The 10,129-nt window shown below is 35.4% G+C and overlaps 1 long non-coding RNA gene across 2 annotated transcripts; it reads left to right on the forward strand.

The window, feature by feature from the left end:
* The first annotated feature begins 379 nt into the window (after nt 1–379).
* Nucleotides 380–9,849, forward strand: LOC127805991 (uncharacterized). Of its 2 annotated transcripts, XR_008024312.1 has the most exons (5): nt 380–514; nt 4,096–4,289; nt 4,380–4,485; nt 4,569–4,642; nt 9,356–9,849. It is a non-coding gene; the product is annotated as an uncharacterized LOC127805991 (long non-coding RNA). The 2 variants fall into 2 exon arrangements; XR_008024313.1 differs by lacking the exon at nt 9,356–9,849 and having other exon boundaries at nt 4,569–5,026.
* The last annotated feature ends 280 nt before the right edge of the window (nt 9,850–10,129 follow it).

Consider the following 10,129-nt stretch of genomic DNA (forward strand, 5'->3'; position numbering starts at 1 on the left):
TTTAAATAAATTGATCTCGCCCTCATAAATTATTTTAAATTTTATAAATAAATTATCTTAATATAATTTTATTTTACTCATTTAACAAATAATACCTAAAAAATACAACTATTACAAGTCTTAAACACATAATTTTTAAATCCCAATGAAACAATAATAATCTTAACATTACATTAAGTCTCATACTCACCTAAAAATTAAAAAATAACCACTAAAAATTATAATATTTTATTCTTTTACTTGTATAATAATAATACGCATGAAAAAACATTTGTTATAATAAAATACCATATTATTACGTTAATATGATGTCGAAAACTAACCAACCATACGGCGGCGCTCTGCCTCTCTCTGTCTCTCTCTCTCTGTGTGTGTGGAGGCTCCGGAGCTATTCGTTGCTGTCGGTCATTACCGTTATCGCCAATCGCTGCTGAACCTCCGGGCTCTCTTTCGCCGCCGTGGTCTCGCTGGCCGATCATTGCCATTTTATCGCTCACCGTTAGTCGTTTCTTAGGTTTATGAAATCTCTCCCTTTTATCTTTCCATTTATGCGTAATCAAATTAGTCTTTAAGCTGTACCGTCTCTGCTATTGTTGGAGTTGGGACTGAAATAGGGTTTTAACGAGTTGTTCCGTAATATAGTGATTTCGCGTTTGGTAGTTGCCGGTTTCTTTGATTGCTTCGCTAGTTAGATGCAAGACATGCAGTGATATCTAGTGCTTAAATGTTGTTACTTTCCCAATGGAAACTGATGACCGACAAACAGAGGGCTCTGGGACCATACTATTCACTAGTGCAAGTACAGAAAAATTGCCTGCTGTGGCAGTGATTCACTCTATTCCTCTTTTTGTACTCTGTTTAGATTGAGAAGTGAGGAGGTTAATTGGCTGCCCTTTCTTTACATTTGTCTCCAATATATCTCTCAACAACTTTTGCAAGGTAACCACTTGAATATTTGTAATGGTCTATCTAGATGCTTTTAGCATCTCATCAATGGATGCTGCCCATGAACTCAGAACGCAAGGGCTTAGTTGCAATTTCCCTTAATCCATACCCCACTATGAAAAAATTAGATTGCTTCCTCACCGTTATGTGTTGATACTTTCAATGCAATTCAATCTATTGATGCTTTTTATTCAGACTTGGAGTTTAATCTTCTCAGATTGCTGCTTTGTGTTGTTATTGCGAGCTTACTGTGAAAGATTAGATTGGTTCATTCCTATCTGAAAGATTAGTTTTACCTTATTCCCTTCCCGCTCGGATTTTTACTTTTGAGTTGGAGAAAAAATAAAAGAAAAGGCATTATAACAGAATTATAATTGAAGCAATGTGATAATAATCAACAGAACTGTGACTATTGTGATTATTGCTTGGCTCAAATTGACTAGTTATCAAGCAACAAGGTGACCACAATAGAATTGGCGAACAGTGTATGATTGAATCTCAACTTACTATGTTGATGATCTTTACTCAATCAATACTTCTAATTGCCAATTCTCTCAACACTCCTCACCTGATATCAATCAACAACAGAAAATATAAACTGTAAAATATAAGAACAGAATTTAACAATGAAAGAAAGGAAAAAGATACAACCAAACCAACACAATAGGCACACAATCTATCTTGGTTCGAACTGATCAAAGATCAGTCCTACATCCAGCCGCAAGAATTGTAAAAACTATGTATCAAATGGAAGTATGAATGATTGAGCCATTCGTGCTGAAGATTGAGATCATTATCTTCAGGATTATTGTAAGCTACTTAAATCCTTTCACCGACATGAATATGTTATACGAGAAGAAAGGTAACACGACTCTCAAGAACCCTAAAGTGATTGGCAATCAATTTAAGATTATTATATTTTGCATATCTTTTTGCCTATCAATTTAACATTACGGTTCACAATGCACAGTTTCTAATTCTTCCCAGAACCATTACTGTGTAACCCCTGTTTTTTTCACGCACATAACAATTGTTTGTGTATATACATATATATATATATATATATATATGTAACAAACTCTTTTTCTTCATCTCACAGTTTGCTGGTTCCTAAGATACGTCCCTTCCAGCAAAGCTTTTTGTATTTTCATTAGATTTCCATACAATGCAACAACTCTTCTCTTGGAATTTGCCCAGTTTTTTTCTCTCTTCCATCTCTCCTCAGCAAAAATCAGAGAAACTTGTTATTATTCACTTTCTTTCTAATCTGGTTTAATCCTCCTATATATATATATATATCCACACACACACACATACATAACCTGCATCTTTCAAACAGACTTACTAAAACATATCATCCACAATGGAAGCATCTACTTCTCCCCCATGACACATATATGACGACTTAACACGTTCTTTCTGTTTCATATTCTGGTTTTAGCATCCATCCCTCATTGCTGCTGCCAACAAAAACTAGCAAGATAGATGAATGTGTCAACTCGTTTTTATATTTCCATTTTATAGTTTGTCACAAACTATACTATATACATTTTTGCCTAATTCTATGAGGACTTTTTCACATATATAATTCGCTTTCAATCCTTTTTTCTTTTTCTAAATTTCTGTAAGCAAAATTCTGGATATGCATCATATGCATTATAGTTTTATGTCTGTCCATGAATATAGGTTTATTTAATTTGTTACGATCTGACAAAGAATGTTAATTCTACTTTCTATTGAATTTTATTGAGATCCTTATTGCAACACTTGCCATTTTTTTTTCTTTTTTTCAAATTTTTTGAGAACTGCACAAATTGTCAAACAATGAGTTATAGTTTCTTTAGCTAGTAGTTCTTATATTTTGTTTAAATTCAATCGGAAATGCTATACCTTCAAATAACTCTCACAAATAATTCTCATAAACTGATGTGGCACACACAAAATTCATAATAGTTTTACTCAAGATTAGCAATAGTTCATAATAGTATTACCCAAAATTAATATTAGATTAGGTCACTATTATAAACCATTATTAATTTTGGATAGGACCACTATGAACTATTGTTAATTTTGGGTAGAACTATTATAAATTTTATTAGTTTGTGAGGGTTATTTGTCAAATTTGTTTGGGGGTATAGTATTTTTGTAATGGAATTAAGATTATTATTGTAATACCCAATATTACATGCCCATTTTTAGTTGAGGTTTAAAGCATGTCCAAAGGAAAATTTGAGGGTTAAGGTGGACATTGAGGGTTGAAAAAAGCTGATTTGAGGATTAATGACTCGATAAGCTAGGGGAGTATTGAATCAGCCTAGGTGACACGGAAACGGAAACGGGAAACATTTCTGATACAAAATGAAAATGTAGAAACAGACATTCTTCTAAAAAAAATAGGCATAAATAGGGTCCGAAACGAGAATAGGAAACGTTTTGGAAACAGGGAAATGACTCTGAGCTGTTTCCGTGCAACCTTCATCTACATAAATGTCTTGAACCTCAAAAAATGGAAAATGAGAGTGGAATCACAATGAGAAACACAATGAGGAACTCAAGACAAGTTAGTGATAGGATTCAATTTCAAAATTGGGACAATGTTCGGAACATCAAAAGGGACTTTGGGAAATCAAAATAAACCTAAGTGAGAATATGTTTTTGGCTAATGATGAATTAAAATGAGTCTGGATGAAATAGAGGACCCTGAAGGTTTGTAGGTACTCAAGTTGAGAGAAGTTACTAGTTAATGGGCTTGGGTTATGGAAAATTCTTAAAACATGCTTGAAGAGACCTTGAAGGTCAAACTCGAGAATATTGTGAAGAATTTTAAGTGCACAAGAAACTTAAAAATTAAAGTTTAAGGTTGAAGTGTAAAATTAATAAATGCAGTAAGGTTAAAGAGAATCTTTTATTGAAATGAATAGGGCCCAAGTGGAATAAAAAGATGGCCTAAATGTAAACAACAACAACATATCCAGCCTTTATCCCATTATGTGGGGTCAGCTATATGAATTTTAGACTTCTATGTGGGTTATGTTCTAACAGATAGTTTGTCTAGAATTCATATTTGGATCTGACTATGGCCTAAATGTAATTAAAGATAATTGTTTGGGGTTAATGAGAATGACTTTTTGAAGATGTATATGTATGTAGGGGTCTGTTTTCTCAAGCATTCTTGTCGAGGGAAAAAAAAAGGGAAAGAAGAAACAAGAAAGGATAAGGGAGAAGAGAGGAAGTGACTGCTGGCATGGATAAACGCCGGTGATTGTTTGAAAATTTTGTTGGAGGGTTGAAACATCTCACCAAAAAAGTTGGAAAGAAGTAGCAATGAGTAACATACTGTTTTAGTGAGTTTTCTTACCAAATTTTTTGATCTAACCCAAGTTCCATCTTTTACTTACTCTTTACACCTTTGTGGATGATTTGCATGTGTCTAGGACTGATTTATGGGTATTGATTTGAAGAGGAGCAATCAACAATGAGTTGGGTGAACTGCAGTTGTAGAAGAAGGCTAGAAGCATAACCAGTTTGGAACAATTTTTGGTAAGCTTTGAGTTGGCTTATCTCTTGATTTTTTTAGAAACTTTGTTTCAGATTTGGCCTAGATCGTGGTCTTGCATGTGTAGGTTTCTGCAAAAGGGAGGCAAAAATGTGAAGTTTAATGCCAAAGAAGGTTTAACCAGTTTGTTGTGAATTTTGGGTGAGTTTTATTCTTGATTTTGCTTGGTTTATTTTTATTTAATAGTTGTTTTCTAATTGTTTGAGACCCCTCGTTGTTGGTAAATGGTGGCATGTAAAAATATAGCAAGAAATTTGGTAGAAATTGGAGTTTAAATCATGATTGTATTCAACCAAGGGATTTGTGTAATATTAATAGAATCCAAAGGCAGTAATGAAATTTACTTAAAGATTAAGGGTGTTGGATGCGGTAAAGGAAGATCCTGGGGTCTTGGTGCGGTTGAATGTGAAAGTCTTGGGTTTTTTGTGATATTTTGGGAAGCTTAGTGCTCAAATGAGATTTTAAAGAAATTATGAGGGTAAAATGCAGTTTATAATAATTTTTTTCTGTAAATAATGCAGTTTATAATAGTTGGGGAGCTAATATGCAATTCATAGAAGTTTAATGGTAAAGATGTAAATATTGCAGGATTTTGGGGCTGTAGTATTGGTTTGGTAAAAGTTTGGCTCAAAAAGGACTTCTAAAAGAAATAAATGTTAAAATGTAAATTCTAGAAGTATAGGGATAAAAGTGTACTTTTGAGAAATTTAAGGGCTTAAGTGTAAATAAATCCCAAGGTAGTCACTAACACAGGATTTCTTGTTTTTTGTGACAAGAACGCCAACTCGTGTGCATAGCATAATGCATTCATATCCATGATTTAAACTGTTGAATTATTATATTTTGAGTTTAGTTATTTACGGTCATTAGGATAGATGGTAGAGGACACACTGTCATACCTAAGATGGGAAGGAAACTGTATGGTTGGGTCCATAAATGTTTAGTTTAAATTTATGTGGATTAATTTGGAAATGGTGAGAAACTGTGTGGTTATCTTAGTAATCTGTAAAGACTTGATTCGATAGATCCCAAAAATAGTATATCTCGATAACTGTATGTGGAACCACTGGGAACTGAATGGGTTAGGAGAAGTAACCTGTGGTGGTTGAAGGTTTGTGTGACTTGCACTCACATGGCACCCACACATTTGTAGGTAGATCTTAGTAAGCTCGTATCACTCATGTTATTTCTTCCTCTATTGTTAGTCATTAGGTTCCCTTAGAAGATAAGAGGATAGTGATCAAAGAGGTCTAGGAAAAGGGTCAGTGACATGGGAAAAGGTAAAGACCAATAGACCATAGGCGCTGTCGACGAGTTGGATGCATAGGATATGACGAACACCTATGTTGTAAATAAGTTTGTTTTTAAGTTGTAACTTCTAACCCAAGGCTTTTTTGTAAAGTTTATTGTTGTTTTGAGTTATGCACGTGTAATCCCTAGTCAGAGGGTAGGTTGTTGTGGGTTGTTATATTATTTGAAGAATGTACGAGTATAACAAGTTAGAGGCTCAGTTTATGTTTCATGTTTATTCATGCTTGTTTTAGATTTGGATGTTATGTAATGTTAGTCAATAGGTTTGATTTTATTTTGGATCTCGAATGAGGTCATTGCATGCTTACGTTTTATATATGTAAACTGAATTTCATAAATGTAGAATGCAAAAAGCTTACATTTACTTCAGTTAAATGTGAAAGGAGTACTCATCAAGAAGATTTCATGCTTGCAAATTTTACTAGCCTGGTTAGGGAGGACGATTTAGTCATCCAAAACCCTACCATCCCAAGTTGATATTATCTAGTCGGGTGTCCTCCTTTAGTTGAAAGGTCATGTGCATCTGTAATACTCTTGGCTATAATGGGGTGTCACAATTATTGTTATAATAGGAATACAATGATATGGATTATTACTGTTGTCATTTGTGTAGATTCTTCCTGTAGGTGTGTATGTGGGCTGACCTACATGTGACACACTTTTTGGTTAAAGGATGGCAAGAAAACATGTGTTGTTTGCCCATGAAAGGGACCAACCATGTAGGGAGGGGCTTAGTATTATGGCCACATAATTAAGGGCCTTGGCACAATATGGATCCTATGCTTCTCTAAATTACATTGAACTTGCTGCACACTACAAGGAGTGATTATGGATTGAGATACAGGCAAAAAATATATTTTCAAGGCCTAGGCTTAAATGCACTAGATACAAAAATATTTTAATTACTAAGGACTAGTATGGCTCTAATTTTGTTTTTATTTTTTGCTTTTGATTTCAAAATTTTGTAAACAAAAAAGAGATATGTACTTGAGAAACCTAAATCACTAGATACAATTTCGTTTTCACCTCTTTGATTTTGTTTGCCTGTAATTTCCTAATCTGAGAAACCTAAGTTCTTTAGTTAACGTCAAGGGGGCATGTGTTACCTGGTAGTTAATCTTATGGGTGGTCAGTGACATTTTAAAAATACAGAAGGTGATAGGTGCAATTTAGATAAATCTCAAAAGTTATTTGTTAAAACTTTATTTAAATGGTAAGAGATTTTTTTTATTTGAAGATGGAATGATATTCGTTCAAAATGGATGAAAGGAGGTAATGTTGACCATGTCATGTCATTTATCTCGGTAGTGCGCCAATTGTTTAATTTAGATGTGAAGCTCAAGGACGAAGACCAACTGTTGTTCTTATTGGTATTTTTGCCCTCATCATACAGTTGGTTGGAGCAAACAGTGTTGGTAGGAAGGAATACATTAAGATTGGATGATGTTATTGCGATTCTACTTGAGAATGGAAGACGATAAGGTCCGAGCACGCAATGGGAAAAGATGAACAGTAGCTGTGGAGAGTTCTGTTTTAGGGAGGAATTGATGTAGGAAGAAAGGTGGCTATTATAGGAGATTTTGGTTGAGAGACCTGGTAACGTGGAGTGCCATTATTGCGACGAGATGAGTCATAAAAAGAGTTGCTACCTGAAGTTTTCTGAATATTAGAAGACGTAAACAACAGATGCAAGAGCACATCGGCAAGATACAGAATGATGAGACGACTCTAATGAAGATTCCTCCATGAAACATGCCAGTTCAGTGGTGGAAATATCCTGATGGCTAGTGGTGAAGATGCTGCTGTTAGTGATTCTGTTGAGAATCATTAAGTATTGGATTTGCCTGCTTCAATGCTTATTTTTTTAAAGACCAAGCTTTGTGTTGTGTTTGTGCCTCGCAAAACAACCAGAAAAACAGATCGTTAGGGCAAAGAAAATAGCAAAAACAGTATGTAAAATGGATTAACAGCAAGCTGAAAAAATAAGAACAGTAAACTCCCTTTAGGCGCTCAAAAATGAGGAAGAAGAAGGTGGATTTTCAAGGCTCAGCGTTGATCAGTTCGACACCCACAAAAGATAACCAAGAATCGGTTCCAAGCACAACCCAAGAACCGCATTCAATTAACACCCAAAACTGCCTTAAACACAAAACCCACAACCGAGAATCGCACACCCACACAAGGACGAAGAAACCCCACCAAGGAGAACCCTCTTCTCACTCTCGGCTCTCTCTCTCTCTTCACACGCATTCTCCTCGATTTGGCGCCTCCTATATCCCCGATTTAAAAATCCAGATAACTCCCAAGAACCAGGAAAGATCTCTCCAAGGATGAGGATAACCATCAGGATATCCGAAACGATTGAGATAAGATAAGGGAAGCAGAAAACAAACCTGCGTAGGAATCGGCTGGGAGAACAGAATTGAAGAAGCTAGGTCAAACAAGGACTTATATATGTGGGCTTTTAGATAAGGCAGTGGGCTTGTGAAGAAATGGGCTTGGTCTTTGTGTTGAGCAGCTAGGCCAAGCCCAGCTTTCCTCAAAATCAAAATAAATGTGCTTGGGCCATCTTCTTGATGGGCCACCTCTTTGTGGGATTGAACCTCTCAATATAACTATCAATTCTGGGCCAAGGCCTATGATAGATAACTTACCCAACCAAAACATCATCGCCTTGGATTTGTTGGGTGTCACACCTCAATACTTTGTTTGATAATTTGCGTATTAATGTAGAAACGGTCCACATCAATTTGGGAAACAAGATGAAGATTGAAGGTGGCGGATGCGTCTGCTTGAAACTTTGCCATGGAGTTGTGATGAGACTTTCCAATGTGAGGTATATGCTAGATGTGAGTGCTAACATGATTTCGTTAGGTGGGCTAGCATCTTGGGGCTTTAGATATGTTAGTGATAGAAGGTGGAACTAAGTATACGGAGGTGATCGCTTGGTGTTGCGATAGAAGCAGAATGTGTAGTCTATGTTTTGTTTGGATGGAAATTCCCTGCCTATGAAGATTGAATTTGAGAGCAACAGTCCAGAGAATACTCCAACAAAGGCTGAAAACAATTTTCTAGTATGGTTGAAGTGTTTGGGAATTTGAATGGAGGTAGTAATAGTTGAGATAACTCGTTAAATTCTACTTTATTTGTGTTTGTGTTTTATCTCATTTGTTTAGATTAGAGATAATGTGAATAATTTGATGGAGGAAACATTTCTCACATTAATCTCACTTTGATGGTGAATTTGATTAGGGGATTAGGATTCGTGTAGGGGAATTCCAACCTCAATATGACTCCATTTTTTTGCCTATATAGGCGTGACTAGTTTAGTCTATGGTGTGTCCCACATCTTGATAACTAGCTCGGGTGTGTGGTGTGACCTCATGAGGTTATTTTGCTTTAATTAGTAGATTATGATGGGATCTTGCACATATGTTGAGCTAGATTATGTTAATTTTTTGCAATGTTATTTTTTCATTTGTGTGTTTATGTTTTTGGGTTTGCACTATAAGATCCTAACATTTTTCTTATTATATTTGGAAGTATTTTATGTTGTTACAGGTGTCGCTTTACTATGACTAGTATTTACTAGTTGCAACTGCTAATCCCAAGCCCCTCCCATGACCTCATCATCTCATCAGTACTTTTCTCTCATGGAGCTTGCTCTTCCCAAACAAATGAAGTATAATATTAAGTGAATATCAATTTGTAACTGTGCCCATGCATGAAATACCCACCAATGAAGCTCAAAACAGAAAGGATCATAGGATGGATGTTACCTTACAAAAGGAGTTTGAAGCTTACAGAAGAAGCTGCTGCCTTGGCAGTTCCTAAATTGAAGAAAAATCGCCAACCATGACCGGTACCCACCTAAAAACCGATCCAATCCACAGGGATGTTCTTAAAAATACAATATTTTTATTAGGGCTTAAAATTTACATCTCGAATGAGTAGCCTAGTTGATAAGATTGATGTTATAACTCTCGGGGGTATAGGTTGAGCGATCGGATAAGTAATATGTTAGTGTCAATTTGGTGAATTGTGAGTTCGATTTTTGTCATGCGTAAGGGTTAAAGGCTCAACTAGTGATTTATCTCAATTGACGTAATTGAAAGCACGAGTATTGAGAATCATATAAGAGCAATCATTTCAAGATCGATGATATAGCAATTAATGCAAAATCAACCAATTGGAAAGCAGTTATACTTTTAATCTTCCAACCTACCAACATCATTTGATTACCACCTTATTAGCACGTGAAGTCCAGGGGAATGGAAACCTTTTTTTATCTAAAAAATGAATGTGTTGGACTATGCA

Source organism: Diospyros lotus, chromosome 7 (genome assembly GCF_014633365.1).
Source record: "Diospyros lotus cultivar Yz01 chromosome 7, ASM1463336v1, whole genome shotgun sequence".
NCBI lineage: Eukaryota > Viridiplantae > Streptophyta > Magnoliopsida > Ericales > Ebenaceae > Diospyros > Diospyros lotus.